Below are 14,010 nucleotides of genomic sequence, written 5' to 3' on the forward strand. Positions count from 1 at the left end.
TATGTATATATATACACACATAAAAATAAATAAAAATAAAAGTTAGTTTACTATTTGCCAAAGTTTGGGTATGTAAGATGAATTTAGGTAATCTTTGAATAACTATTTAACGTTTGGTAGTCAATTTATCTTTAGACACATAAGAAAAATTAACATGAATAAAATATTTTTAATGGTTTTATTAAAGTGAGGCTAAATTTTTAGGTAAATTAAGACCAGGTGCAGTAGCTCACACCTGTAATTCTAGCACTTTGGGAGGCAGAGGCAGGAGGATCACTTGAGCCCAGGAGTTTGAGATCAGCCTTGTCAACATAGCGAGACCCTATCTCTACCAAAAATTTTAAAACTAGCTGAGTGTGGTGGCATGCACCTTTAGTTCCAGCTACCCAGGAGGCTGAGGTGGGAGGATGTTTGAGCCTGGAAGGTCAAGTCGGCAGTGAGTCATGATCATGCCACTGCACTGCAGCCTGGGCAACAGAGTGAGACCCTGTTTCAAAAATAAAAGTCAATTTAAAGAAAAACAATAAAGGTGTTATGTGGATATGGTAAAAATCAAGAGATGATCAAGATTGAAGCTTGTAAAATACTGCATTAGATAACCCTTTATATCTTCTCTTTTCCTCATGGAATCAGAGAAATGGAAGGATTTTCATTTTACAGGAAAGGGAGCTGAGATCTAGACAGGTGACTTGCCCAGAGCTGCTCGTGCAGTCTCTGGCTGTCAGGGCTCTAAGTAGGGCTCCTTGCTTCCAGGCAGATGCTGTTTCTCTCTTTTCCTTTTGTAGGCAGGTCACATTTTCTGGATCTGTCCTAAAGAATCGAAAACGGAATGTTAGCAGTTTCTGGAGCACATTTACAACTCTGGTTGCTTCTCTTAAATTATAAATTATATTTCTGTGTTTTGCTCTAAATAAGGTTAACTTGTTTTACTTAAGTATGTTTATTTACTAGTTAAAATGTTTATCGAGTACCCATTGTGTGCCCCTTTAATCTTAATAACTGTGAAAATTATTATTTAACTTTTTTCTTTTTCTTAGCTTGTAACATATGCCAGGCCTTCTGCTAAGCACTTTACGTGTCTTATTTGCCACTTGGAAAATAGCCAGTGTTACCTGTAGTGTAGAAAGGCAAGGAGATTTGAAGGTTTTGTATTAGTTGTCATAAGTGAGTGCTAAAGCATCAAGAAAGGACATTGATAAGTTACTGCTGAGAGTTCTATAATCCAGAGAACAGGCAATGCATTAGTGGAAAAGTAGATATTAGAATTCATTATTTGTGGTTAAAACGAAGTGAAATATGGCTAGTTGGAATGCAATGGTGCTTACAACTAATTGATCTCAACCAGTTACAGATTTCTTTGTTCCTTCTCCAGTACTATTGCTTCACTTGACTGGTCATAAAAAAGGGAAGTGAAACATAATTCTAGGGGCGAAAAAAGATTTTTATTACCATGATCCATTACTTTATAGAAAATTTTGGTTCCAATAACTGCTTTTCAAGTTTTTGTTCTTTTCAGTTTTAATACTTCTTGGTCACCACTGCCATTATAATATAAGCTTCCCAAAACATAACTCTTATTGTTTCCCATCCCCTGCTGATCTGCAGCACTCCCCAGTGCCTACCAAATTAAGAAGGAATGCCTCGCCCAACATTCAAAGAGACATTGCTGTTTGTTTAAAAAAAAAAAAAAAAGTTTAACAGATTTTTGAAATAGCCAGTATTTTATGTCATTTATTTATCAAATATTATTGGGGGCATTTCATGTGCCAGGCATATGTAATACTTAAAAGAATCTTTTGTAAGTTAGGGTAGTATTATTATCTTTATATTACATATGAGGGAACTAAGGCTTACAGAAGTTAGGTAACTTATGAAAGCTCCTATGTTTTATGGTGGAGCTAGATTTCTAGGATGGGTCTGAATGTTTTCTGAAACATGCTAACTGCTTTGAAATTTTTACAATGTTATATACATTTTTTTTTTTTTTTTTTTTTTTTTTGAGACGGAGTTTCGCTCTTGTTACCCAGGCTGGGGTGCAATGGCGCAATCTCGGCTCACCGCAACCTCTGCCTCCTGGGTTCAGGCAATTCTCCTACCTCAACCTCCTGAGTAGCTGGGATTACAGGCACGCGCCACCATGCCCAGCTAATTTTTTGTAGTTTTAGTAGAGACGGGGTTTCACCGTGTTGACCAGGATGGTCTCGATCTCTTGACCTCGTGATCCACCCGCCTCAGCCTCCCAAAGTGCTGGGATTACAGGCGTGAGCCATGTTATATACATTTTTAAAGGATCTGATTTTTTTCCTCTTTCCTTCTTCTGTCTTGATGCTGTCACTCTTATATTTTGCTATCTGCAGTTTTCGCTTTTATATGTAAATAGAGGAAGATGGGTGGGATTGAAAAGATGAGAGTGGACTTGGAGCCAGTTAGCATAGTTCTTATCACAGCCACAGTACTTACTCCTCAAGCAGATATCTCTTGGTGCTAGCCCTCACCTCACCTAGATGCTGGTGTTTGCAGTCATCTAAAGTCTCCTCCTTTCTCACACTCTGTGTATTCCATACTTAACTCTCATAAACCATGTGACTAACTCTGGCTGGGTTTAACTCCCAACTTTAGTCTAATTAGGAGTAGGTATACTCTGGTTACGAAGTTGGTTTCTCTTATCCATTAGCCCAACTAAAAGCAAAAACAATATATGTGTGTTTACTGAGCCTGTAATTTGAATTTAATATCTGCCCAAGCCATGCTGAATGATTAAGTTTGGTTGAATTTCAGTTAACAAATAGGTACCTTTCCTCATATAGTTATACAGAGGGAGAATATATCTGTCTGGGGCACAGATGAATACTGTACTTTGGAATAAAGTGCTTTTTGGAAGAAAGTGTAAGCTTGTAATATGGGCTGATTTGCCCGGAGAGTGCTAGTAAGTCATTTGGAAGCACATTTTCACGCGCACAGTATCATAAAGGAAGGTGTAACTGTTAGACCAGATGATAAGCCTGTTTAATCCTTAATGAACTTGAAGTATAGTGTTCTTGTAAGTAAAATTTACTTCTGTCACCACACCTCACTCTGCTTCTGTGAAGAAGGTGGCATTTCACTTTCAGGTCATTCACTGAATATGTAAAAAGGAAGGTTGCTCTATTGGCTCTAGTCTTGGACTCAGTTTGCTCTTCCTATCAGTTTTCTTAAATCAGAATTAGGGAAAGACCTGACAATAGAAGTCTGTTACTTTAGTTACCTGCTCTTCCTATCCCTTCATGTTCACTTTCTCTGCCACCTTTTTTTTTTTTTTTTTTTGAAGCTAAGTCTTGCTGTGTTGCCCAGGCTGGAGTACAATGGCACGATATCGGCTCACTGCAACCTCTGCCTCCTGGGTTCAAGTGGTTCTCCTGGATTACAGGCGAGAGTCACCACATCCAGCTAATTAGTAGAGGCAGGGTATCACCATGTTGTCCAGGATGATCTCCGTCTCCTGACAGCCTCAGCCTCCCGAAGTGCTGGGATTACAGGCGTGAGCCACTGCGCTGGCCCTTTCCCTGCCACTTTATTCATTCCTTGTAGCAAAAAATACCAGCATTTTTTATTTATTTTTTTTTTTTGGAGACAGGATCATGCTCTGTTGCCCAGCCTAGAGTGCAGTGGCAGTTACAGCTCAGTGCAGCTTCAGCCTCCCATGCTCAAGTGGTCCTCCCACTGCAACCTCCCGAGTAGCTGGGACTGCTGGCATGTACCATCATGCCCAGCTAACTTTAAAATTTTTTTGTAGAGACAGAGTCTCACTATGTTGCCCAAGCTGGTGCTGAACTCCTGGGCCCAAGTGATCCTCCCGCCTTGGCTTCCCAATGTGCTGGGATTACAGATATGAGCCACTATCCCCTGCCAGAATACCAGAGATTCTATCTTACACCTCTTGGGATTCAGAGTTGATAATTCATAGGAGATCAAGTCCGTGTGTTCTAGTACTGTTTTCCTATTAGGGCCAATTTAAAAAATGAAAGTTATATTCCAGAGGGCTGGGATTACGTAGGAGTCATTGAGAAAATGGCATCTGAGGAAATTGACAGATTTGTAATGGATCCACATAGCAGAGACAATGTTGGCAGAAGGACTGATTCCTGTATTCCCTTCTGCCTCTGCTGGGGCTTTTGCTGGTTGATAAGATGAGGGAAGATTACCTTATAAGGTTCATTAGGTAACTCTAGGTCCTGTTGGGATCCTTTATAATCAAGCTGATCATATATCCTGATTTACTTGGGACCACCTGAACCTCCTCCATTGTTCCTTTATTAGTGTTCCTTTCATTCTTAAAAAGGTCCCAGTTTAAAGGATAAGTTGTATGGTCACCTGCTTATAATCATTGAACTGTCTGGTACGCAAGTAAAACCAAAGCCCCAGTCTTTTAGCTCCTCACATTCACCATGGGATGCCTTTAGTAGAAAAGCCTTTAAAGCATCCATTCTCCCTACTCCAGGTCTTTCAGCTGCCACTTTTTTTTTTTTTTAGACGGATTCTCACTCTGTCACCCAGTCTGGAGTGCAGTGGCATGATCTCGGCTCACTGCAGGCTCCACCTCCCAGATTCAAGCAATTCTCCTGCCTCAGCCTCGAGTAGCTGGGATTACAGGTGCCCACCACCACGCCTGGCTAATTTTTGTACTTTTAGTAGAGAAAGGGTTTCATCATGTTGCCCACACTGGTCTCGAACTCCTGACCTAAAGTGATCTGCCCACCTGGGCCTCCCAGAGTGCTGGGATTACAGGCATAAGCCACCACACCCAGCCTTAGCTCCCACTCTTAAGGTACCAGATAGAGGCTGAGAAGCAGAGCATTTAGTTAGTCACTTGTCTGTTCATTAGAAAGAGGGGAAAAAGGGCTAAAACCATTATGAACATGCCAGGTCAAGAGGCTAATGTTACTCCATCCTTTCTATATACGTCATCTTATAGTTCTTACTATCTTGTTTACTTGTACTTTTTTTATAGTCTTTTTATGGGTTGTTGCTCTTTGCAGAGTTGATTTTGAAAAACGTATTTTGAAGGATGATTCTCCACTGACTTCAGTTTTTTTCTGAGGAGTATTTAAAAGTGGATTCGATATTGATATTAAAACCATGTTACAGTCATCTGTAAAATGTGAATGATAAAAAAATAAGAAATAAGCAGGAAAAAAATTTTATAGGCTTAATTTTGTGGGATAGCTATCCAGCACCAGACTATAATTGGAGTAAAAGTTGATTCCCTCAAGTGTATGGGTTAGCTCTGAGAAGAATTTTCAGGAATTGTAGTTTTTTCAGGTATATGGCTGTAGAAGGTCTTTCTCTGTCTTCTCTCTCTCTTTTTTTTTTTTTTTTTTTTGAGACAGAGTCTCATTCTGTTACCCGGGCTGGAGTGCGATGGTGCGATGGTGGCTCATTGCAACCTCCGCTTCCCGGGTTCAAGTAATTCTTATGCCTCAGCTTCTCAAGTAGCTGAGATTATAGGCATGTACCACCACGCCTGGCCAATATTTTTTGTATTTTTAGTAGAGATGGGGTTTCTCCACATTGCCCAGGCTGGTCTCGAACTCCTGAGCTCAAGCAATCCACCCGCCTTGGTCTCCCAGTGTGCTAGGATTACAGGTGTGAGCCACCATGCCCGGCCTCTCTGTCTTCTCTTTTCTTCTTTCTTTCATTTCTCCCCTCTCCTCCCCTCCCCTCCCTTCGCCTTCCCTCCCCTCCCTTCGCCTTCCCTCCCCTCCCCTCCCTTCGCCTTCCCTCCCCTTCCCTTCCCTCCCCTTCCCTTCCCTCCCCTCCTCTCTCTTCCCTCCCTCTTTCCCTTTCTTTCCCTTCCTTTTCTTTCTTTCTTCTCCTTTCTTTCCTCCTTCCTTCCTTTCTTCCTTCCTTCTTTGCTTCCTTTTCTCCTTTCCCTTCCCTTTTCCTCCTTCCCTTCTTTCCTTCCTTCTCTCTCTTTCTCTCTTCCTTCTCTCTCTTTCTCCTTTCCTTCCCTTTCTCTTTCCCATCCCCTTCCCCTCCCTCCTCTTTTTCTTCCCGTCTCCATCCTTCCCCTCCCTCTCCTTTTCTGTCTTTTTTTTTTTTTGAGACAGAGTCTTATTTACTCTGTCAGTGATGCTGACAGGCTGGAGTGCAGTGGCATGATCTCAGTTCACTGCAACCTTTACCTCCCAGGTTCAAGCCATTCTCCTGCCTCAGCCTCTTGAGTAGCTGGGATTACAGGTGTGTGCCACCACATCCAGCTAATTTTTTCCTATTTTTAGTAGAGATGGGGTTTCACCGTGTTGGTCAGGCTGGTCTCGGGCTCCTGGCCCCAAGTGATCCACCTGCCTCAGCCTCCCAATGTGCTCGATTACAGGCATGAGCCACCGTCCCCAAGCCTCCTTTTCTCTTTTTCTCTTTTATTTCTTTTGAGACAGAGTCTTGCTCTGTTGCCCAGGCTAAAGTGTAGTGGCACGGTCATAGCTAACTGCAGCTTCGACCTCCTGGGCTCAAGTGATCCTTCTTCCTCAGCCTCCCAAGTAGCTAGGACTATAGGTGTGCATCACCATGTCCAGCTAATTTTTAAATTTTTGTAGAGACAAGATCTCTCTATGTTGCCCAGGCTGGCCTTGAACTCCCGTCCTCAAGTGATCTTCACATCCTGCCTCCTAAAGTGTTGGGATTACAAGTGTGAACATTGCACCTGGCCAGAATGTCTTTCTTTTTTCTTTTCTCTCTCTCTCTCTCTTTCTTTTTTTGAGACAGGGTTGTGCTCTGTTGCCCAGGCTGGAGTGCAGTGGTGTGATTACAGCTCACTGCAGCCTCTACCTCCTTGGCTCAAGTGATTCTCCCACCTCAACCTCTGGAGTAGCTGAGACTTCAAGTATGTGCCACCACACCTGACTAATTTCTTAAATTTATTATTTCTAAAGACGGGTCTCACCATGTTGCCCAAGCTGATTTTGAACTCTTGGGCTCAAACAATCCACCCACCTCAGCCTCCCAGAGTGCTAAGATTATAGCTGTGAGCCACTGTGCCTGGCCCCAGAATGTCTTTCATGCTGTGAAATATTTAAGTGATCTGGTTGGAGTCCTGTTTTCACCACTCTCATTTGTGATCTTATGCATCTGATGTCTCTGTAGAATCACAGAATCCTGTTGCTGGAAAGGACTAATGATCATCTAATAGAAGTCTTTAATTTTACATCTAAGTAAACAAAGGAGCAAAGAAGTAAAATGATTTGCTTAGTAGGTTACAACTAGTTGGTAGTAAAATTAGGAAATTTAAAATTAAACTCTAGGTCTTCTGACCTTTTCCCTCAATAGTGAAAGTCATGACGTTCTATATTTATGAAGGACTTGCTCAAGTAAAATGTTAAACTCCTAAGTGGCTTACTCTGCCAGTATATTCTATATACAATTTCATTGTCCCTGAACATGGTTTTTATTAAATTGGTGATGCCCTATTATTTTACAGATGAGTAGGTAGAGATTTTCCAGGGTGGAGGCCAACTGTCACTCTGGTTGAGTCTCTAGTTTTAATTCTTAGCCTGCTGAGCTATACTTCCTTACATTACTCAGGAGGAGGAATTCTTTGCAAATCCAGATGCCTGTCAAAATCTTTTTATACAACTTCCCCCATTCTGAATTTCCATTCAAGTCTTGTATCTAAATTCCAGTTGTATCTTGGTATTACAAGTTAAAGCTAAGTGACTAATTGGAACCTTTGAGATTGCTATGTTTTTTTTTTAATAGGTGTCTTGACTGTGTTGATGGCTTAGCACGGATACCTAACATTTATATCACTTGCTGCCACAGATAACTCAAGCATGTGCTTTGCCTTAGACATACAGTAGTCTCCCCTTATCTGTGGGGGATGAGTTTCAAGCCCCGCTGTGGATGCCTGCAGCTGCAGGTAGTACTGAGTTCCATGTATACTATGTTTTGCTTATGTATACATACCTATAATAAATTTTTTTTTCTTTGAGATGGAGTTTCACTCTTGTTGCCCAGGCTGGAGTGCAATGGTGCGACCTCCACTCACCGCAACCTTCGCCCCCCAGGTTCAAGGGATTCTCCTACCTCAGCCTCCCGAGTAGCTGGGATTACAGGCATGCACCACCACACCCGGCTAATTTTGTATTTTTAGTAGAGACGGGGTTTCTCCATATTGGTCAGGCTGGTCTCGAACTCCCGACCTCAGGTGGTTTGCCAGATTAGGTACAGTAATAGATTAATAACAATAGTAATAAAGTAGAACAATTATAATATACTGTAATAAAAGTTACGTGAATGTGGTCTCTCTGTCTCAAAATATCTTGAATGTGATATATTTGGACCCCGGTTGACTTCTGGTAACTGAAACTAGAAAGTGAAATCATGGGCAAAGGGGGCTACTGGTACTGGTGAGAAACAACTGAAGTTTGAGTGTTTGGCAGCTAGCCCCTGATTTAGTCTCAGAGTTGACTTCTCTGTTTACATCTGCTGGTAGATGGCTAGGGTGTAGGGTGCATTCCTAGAAGGACTATGAAAGTATTAGGGCCTTCACTGGTTCAGTCTTTTTAGAATTGCCAAAGAAGAGATAAGAAAGCTTTATCGTGTTGTTAATTTTGTGTATACAAGGAATTTTGCAAAAGTCCAGGCAGGCAGTGTTCTTATGTACAAAACTAAAAAAAAAAAACAAAAAAAAAACAAATTGCTTATAGAATGGATGAAGAAAATTTGTGATATAATCAGGAGAGCATATTGTCCAGGTTAGTTTCCATCGCAGAAAAGGTAAGCCTGGAGATGAAGACAATCTGTGATCTGGAATTACTAGCAATGCATCGTCCACTATCTTAATAACTTCCCTTACTGGTGTTGAGGGCCTAAGAACCCATTTTTAGTATCTCCAGCTCTATTTGAGGAACTTTTATTCTTTGACATGTCACTAATTCCGTACTTTACTATGGAGAATTGCCTGTTGAATCATACAAGTCATCAGCATATGACACTTAAAAGATAGACCTCCCACCCATTCATAATTTAAACAACTGTTATGTATTAACTATAGGAAATTTGGAAAATAGATATTTAAAGGAAAAAAATAATTCCACTTACTCAAGATGACCATTGTTAATATTTGGAACATATTGTAGCCTGTAGCCTTTTTTGATACATATTTAGTATACATATATTAAAAATATAATTGAAAGTAGTCAACTCTGTTATTTTGTAATATTAAGATTAATATTTGAAAACAATATTTTTCATATATAATTTATCGTTCTTTTAAAGCATGATTTCTCAACCTGAACCTTATTGACATTTTGGACTGGATAAGTCTTTGTTATGAGGAGCTGTCCTGTGCTCTATAGGATAGTTAGCAACATCCCTGTCCTCTACCCAGTATACACCATTAGCATCTTTCCAGCTGTGACAACCAAAAATGTCACATATTGTCAAGGGTGATTTTCCCTGAGGGGAAAAAAATAACCTGGGTTGAAAACCACTGTTCTAAAGTAACAGTTCTCAAACTGAAAAAATTTCAGTTTTCATAAGTGAAAAAACATTAAATAGTAAAAACAGTGTATTTTCCAAAATTAAAAAAATAGTGAGAAGAGCGTCATTGTTAGATTTTCCCAAATCTCTGTGTATCTGTCATAATAAAAGGTATTCACATTTAATCTGTTGCAACATATTGGTTTAGCTGAGGTATATAAAGAAAATTATAGGCTTGGTGCTGTGGGTCATGCCTGTAATCCTAGCAATTTGGGAAGCTGAGGCAGGAGGATTGCTCTAGTCCACGAGTTTAAGAGAAGCTTGGGCAACATAGCAAGACCCTGTCTCTACAAAAAAGAAAAAAAAATAGCCAGGCATGATGATGTGCACCTGTAATCTCAACTACTCTGGAGGCTGAGGTAAGAGGATCACTTAAGCCTGGGAGGTTGAGGCTGCAGTGAGCCATGGTTGCCCCACTGCACTCCAGCCTGGGTGGCAGACTGGGACCCTGTCTCAGAAAAAAAAAAAAAAAATGCTGTACACATAGGTATTTATAAAAGGGAAGAGCATGTTAATATCTTAGATAACTGTATATTCTTCTTTAATGCTGTATCAAAACTCAACAAGTGGAGGTTTCTTGAAGAATAGTTGCAACGTAGAATCTAAAACCATATCAAATAATTTATCATAGTTGGTTACATTAAAATCTGTTAATGTGTCTTAAACTTTGGGCCTTTTACCCCAAGCATTGTTTTATAACATCATACAGTGATAATTTGGAAAATACTGGTTCACTGAGTTTTTCAGGTTTTCCAAATCTTGACACATTTCATTGTATATTTTTAAAAGTCATATTTGTTGACACCACCACCAGTCTCATCAGAAAAGTCTCTATATTGGGAAGTGGCTATGTTCACCATGGTGAATACAGTTTTTCCAAAATTCTTTTTTTTTTTTTTTTTTTTTTTTGAGACGGAGTTTCACTCATGTTACCCAGGCTGGAGTGCAATGGCGCGATCTCGGCTCACCACAACCTCCGCCTCCTGGGTTCAGGCAATTCTCCTGCCTCAGCCTCCTGAGTAGCTGGGACTACAGGCACGCGCCACCATGCCCAGCTAATGTTTTGTATTTTTAGTAGAGACGAGGTTTCACCATGTTGACCAGGATGGTCTCGATCTCTTGACCTCGTGATCCACCCGCCTCGGCCTCCCAAAGTGCTGGGATTACAGGCTTGAGCCACCGCGCCCGGCCTCAAAATTCTTATTTTTACTTGAAAGCTTGAACTTTGTATTTGGCTGCAAATACTGCCAGTTATTTTCCTTGAAGTGACAGACTCATCCTATTCATTTTTGAGAAAATATTGCCAAATGCCCAAGTCTGAATAACCATAGTTTTTCAGTAATTTCAAGTAAAAATGGTATTTCGTGAAAAAAGCCAGTTCAACTCACAATAGAAACCATTGCATACGTACATTTTCACAAAATAGGTATTGTTTTTCAGTGTGCAGTAAAAGTGTTTTATATGTACTTTCTATTTTGTCATACAGAGTATTTAGATATGTACTCTGGTTGAAATTTAATAAAATTATTTTTACTGCTTCATCAAGGCACTCCTAAGTGAATGTGGCATTTATATCTTATTGTGAATGAGTGGCAGTTAAGAATACACTGATGAATAATACAATCTGCTGTCAGTGCCCTAGCACCAAGGCACCAGTGGTTTTACTCACCATTGCTTTTGCAATGGTGTACAGTTATCAGTACAGTTTCAACACAGTGAAAAAGGCAAATAACTTGCAGTGTTATTGTGAAAAGAGTTTTGACTTTGCAGACCTTCTGGGATCCATGGAACACACTGTTCCAATGCACGATGTTATGACATCATATCCTTTCAAGTGTCTACATCAGAATTTTACCAATTCTGTCTTCTTTCTTCTATTTATTATTTGCTTTTATCACAATCTTTGTAGCTAAATCTTTGTGGAAAAAAATTTCCCTTAGAATAAAATCTTTAGAAGTGGAATTCTGAGTCAATGGGTATGAATATTTTTGTATTTTTAAGATACATTTGATATATATTACCCAATTGTCCTCCAAGATGATTAAACCAACTTATTTACACTTGTGCCAGTTTATTATGAGGCTGCATCGTGGCTATTGCTGGGCATTATTTTATCTTAACCAATTCAGTCAGAATATTGGCATTGTCTAAAAAGGGTCTTATGACTTCTCATACAACTGGCCTTGATTACTAGTGAGTCTGAATATTTTAAAGTTTTGACCATTTTGTAGTCTTCCTTTAGACTGATTACAGTGCAACTGATGATGTTGTAACTTTCTTTGTTAAAATAGTCACATTCTCCTAATTCCTTTTGAGATTATTCCCTAGTTAGCCTGTTTGCATATGGGTGTATGTCAGATTGCAGCCTCCGATTTAGAGTCCCTTTCTTAAGGAGGTAGTAAATGTGCCTAGTCTACAAATTTCAGAAGTTTGAGTCCCACCTTTTTTACTTTTGTTATATTTAAGGAGTATCACTTGTGCTTTTAACATTTGTTCCAAGTTGACTTTCCTTGTAAACAGTATTTGAAAGGAAACTTTATATTACTTTAATGTCTAGTAAGTCATGGGTTTTATGTGCTAGTTGTTTTTTTCTAGTACACCTTAAAATATGTAATTATTAAAATCATTTCTCTACTGTCTAAAGTCATCCATTGGCCTATGTTTACCACACGTTAGGAAGAGCAGGGCCTTTGGACTCAGACATCTTGGATTTGAATTCCACTCTGCCTCTAACTGGTGGTGTGCTCTTGGAAAGGTGAGTTTAACCTCTTTGTGCCTCAGTTTCCTCACTGGCAAAATAGGGATGTTAGAAGATGAATCTTAGGTGCCTTACATTTCTACTCTGTGACTCTGGTGTAAGAACAAAGGGATATTTGAATATTTGTGGATTTCTTTCTCTGTTTCCGCTCAGGAATTAGAGACATTGTCTAGGGTTAGTATTTCAAAACCCTAGCTTTGTTAAACTCTACTGCTACTAGTCATCTGATTTTGGAGAAACCATTTCATTTTATGGGGCCCTATCTATCTATCTAGTTAAGGTGTTGCTGCTGCTTTAATACTTACTTCCTATGTAATGTAAAGTGCTTCAAGCTTGGAGCTAAGGCAAGCCAGGACCTCACTTTTAACATGTTTAAAATGGGGATAATGTTTCTGTTCTACTTACCTCATTAGAAATATAGAAAATGAGATCATAGATAGATAAGTAGACTCAGCTTTCAGCAGAAGGGTACTAGGTAAAGACAGGGTGTCAGCAGAAGTAATGCCTGTAGATGTTATCCCTCCTATAGCTACTTCTATGGTGAAGAGCAAAATTTGTATGACACTACCTCTCCTATCTCTCCAGACCTAACCCTTCTCCCCTGCCTACTGGTTTCAGGAAGTGCCATTGAACAGCAGTTTTGTGACCTTAGGCAAATCACTCAAACTTAACTTATCCATGGGCCAAAAATTGGGAGATCTGGCAACTTTGCCTCTGTATTTCTCTATGGCAACAACTGGCTAGAGCTGAATGATGGCTTATCATTTAAAAATACAGATATATTCTTTTATATTTTTATCTTTTAAAAATACAGATATATTCTTTCACTTAATCTGGCAAGTCCGACCCATTTACTTTGTTGCCTGGCCTCTGTTATATTTGTGAGGCTGGATTGCATCATGGTAAGGAGCACAGTTTCTGGAACCAGATTACCTAGGTTCAGATCCCAACAATGACTCGTGGTAGCTGTGTACCCCTTCATATTATGTAGCGTTTCTATAGTTTCATGTGAATTATAAGGCTATCAACAGCTCCTACTTCATGGGGTTGTTAAAAGGATTGGAAGAGCCACTGCTTAGGACAGTCCTTGACCCACAGTAAACTTAACTGATGTTAGCTGTTGTTTGAGTTCAAATCGCATAATAATTAGCTGACATTTATCTAGCTCTTAATATGTATCAGGCAATGGTCCAAGTCTTTTATACAGATCTATCTCATATCCTAACAGTAATACAATGAAATAGGTAGTGTTGTTTTCTCAGTTTTACAGAATACAATTTAGAGAGGTTAAGTAACGTGTCTAAAGGCACACAGCTAGTAAGTGCCGATGATATTGAGAGTTGAACCTGTGTCCGTGTATCCTAATTCTGTGGGTTTTTTCTTACTATTTTTTCCTGTGTCTTACTACATGGAGACTAAGTCTATGGTTTTGAATGCTGTGCTGTGCTATGCTGCCCCACATTATATCCACTTCTAAAAATGTCTAATCACAGAAGTGGCTGGCTTGGGTAAATAGAGCTTAGCACTTTTAAAGTTTTTGTAAGTGATTTGAGGAAAGAATGAATATAAAATCTCCAAATTTATATATGACGTTAGTTCCTTCAGGCAGTGAAATGCAAAACAGTAGGGGTTAAATAAACAGAAAACTCTTTTGGTTTGGGTGGGGTGAGTGAATAGAAAAATGGTAACTGAATTTCAGGGTGGGTACACATAAAGAAAGACTATTTGTAGAATGA

At 39.7% G+C, this 14,010-nt stretch overlaps 1 protein-coding gene across 7 annotated transcripts in view; it reads left to right on the forward strand.

Annotated features, from left to right (window-relative positions):
* The window catches only part of DCAF5 (DDB1 and CUL4 associated factor 5), a 109,520-nt gene that overhangs the window by 12,959 nt on the left and 82,551 nt on the right, over positions 1-14,010 (forward strand). The window contains exon 1 of one of the 7 annotated variants that reach the window (XM_032245817.1): positions 12,162-12,271. The exons of the other annotated variants lie outside the window; for them this stretch is intronic. The gene's annotated coding sequence lies outside the window, so the exon portion shown is untranslated. Of the gene's footprint in view, positions 1-12,161; positions 12,272-14,010 lie in introns of those variants that run through there. 7 annotated transcript variants of the gene reach the window in all.

Source organism: Sapajus apella, unplaced genomic scaffold (genome assembly GCF_009761245.1).
Source record: "Sapajus apella isolate SASKATOON/1434 unplaced genomic scaffold, GSC_monkey_1.0 scaffold59, whole genome shotgun sequence".
Lineage (NCBI taxonomy): Eukaryota > Metazoa > Chordata > Mammalia > Primates > Cebidae > Sapajus > Sapajus apella.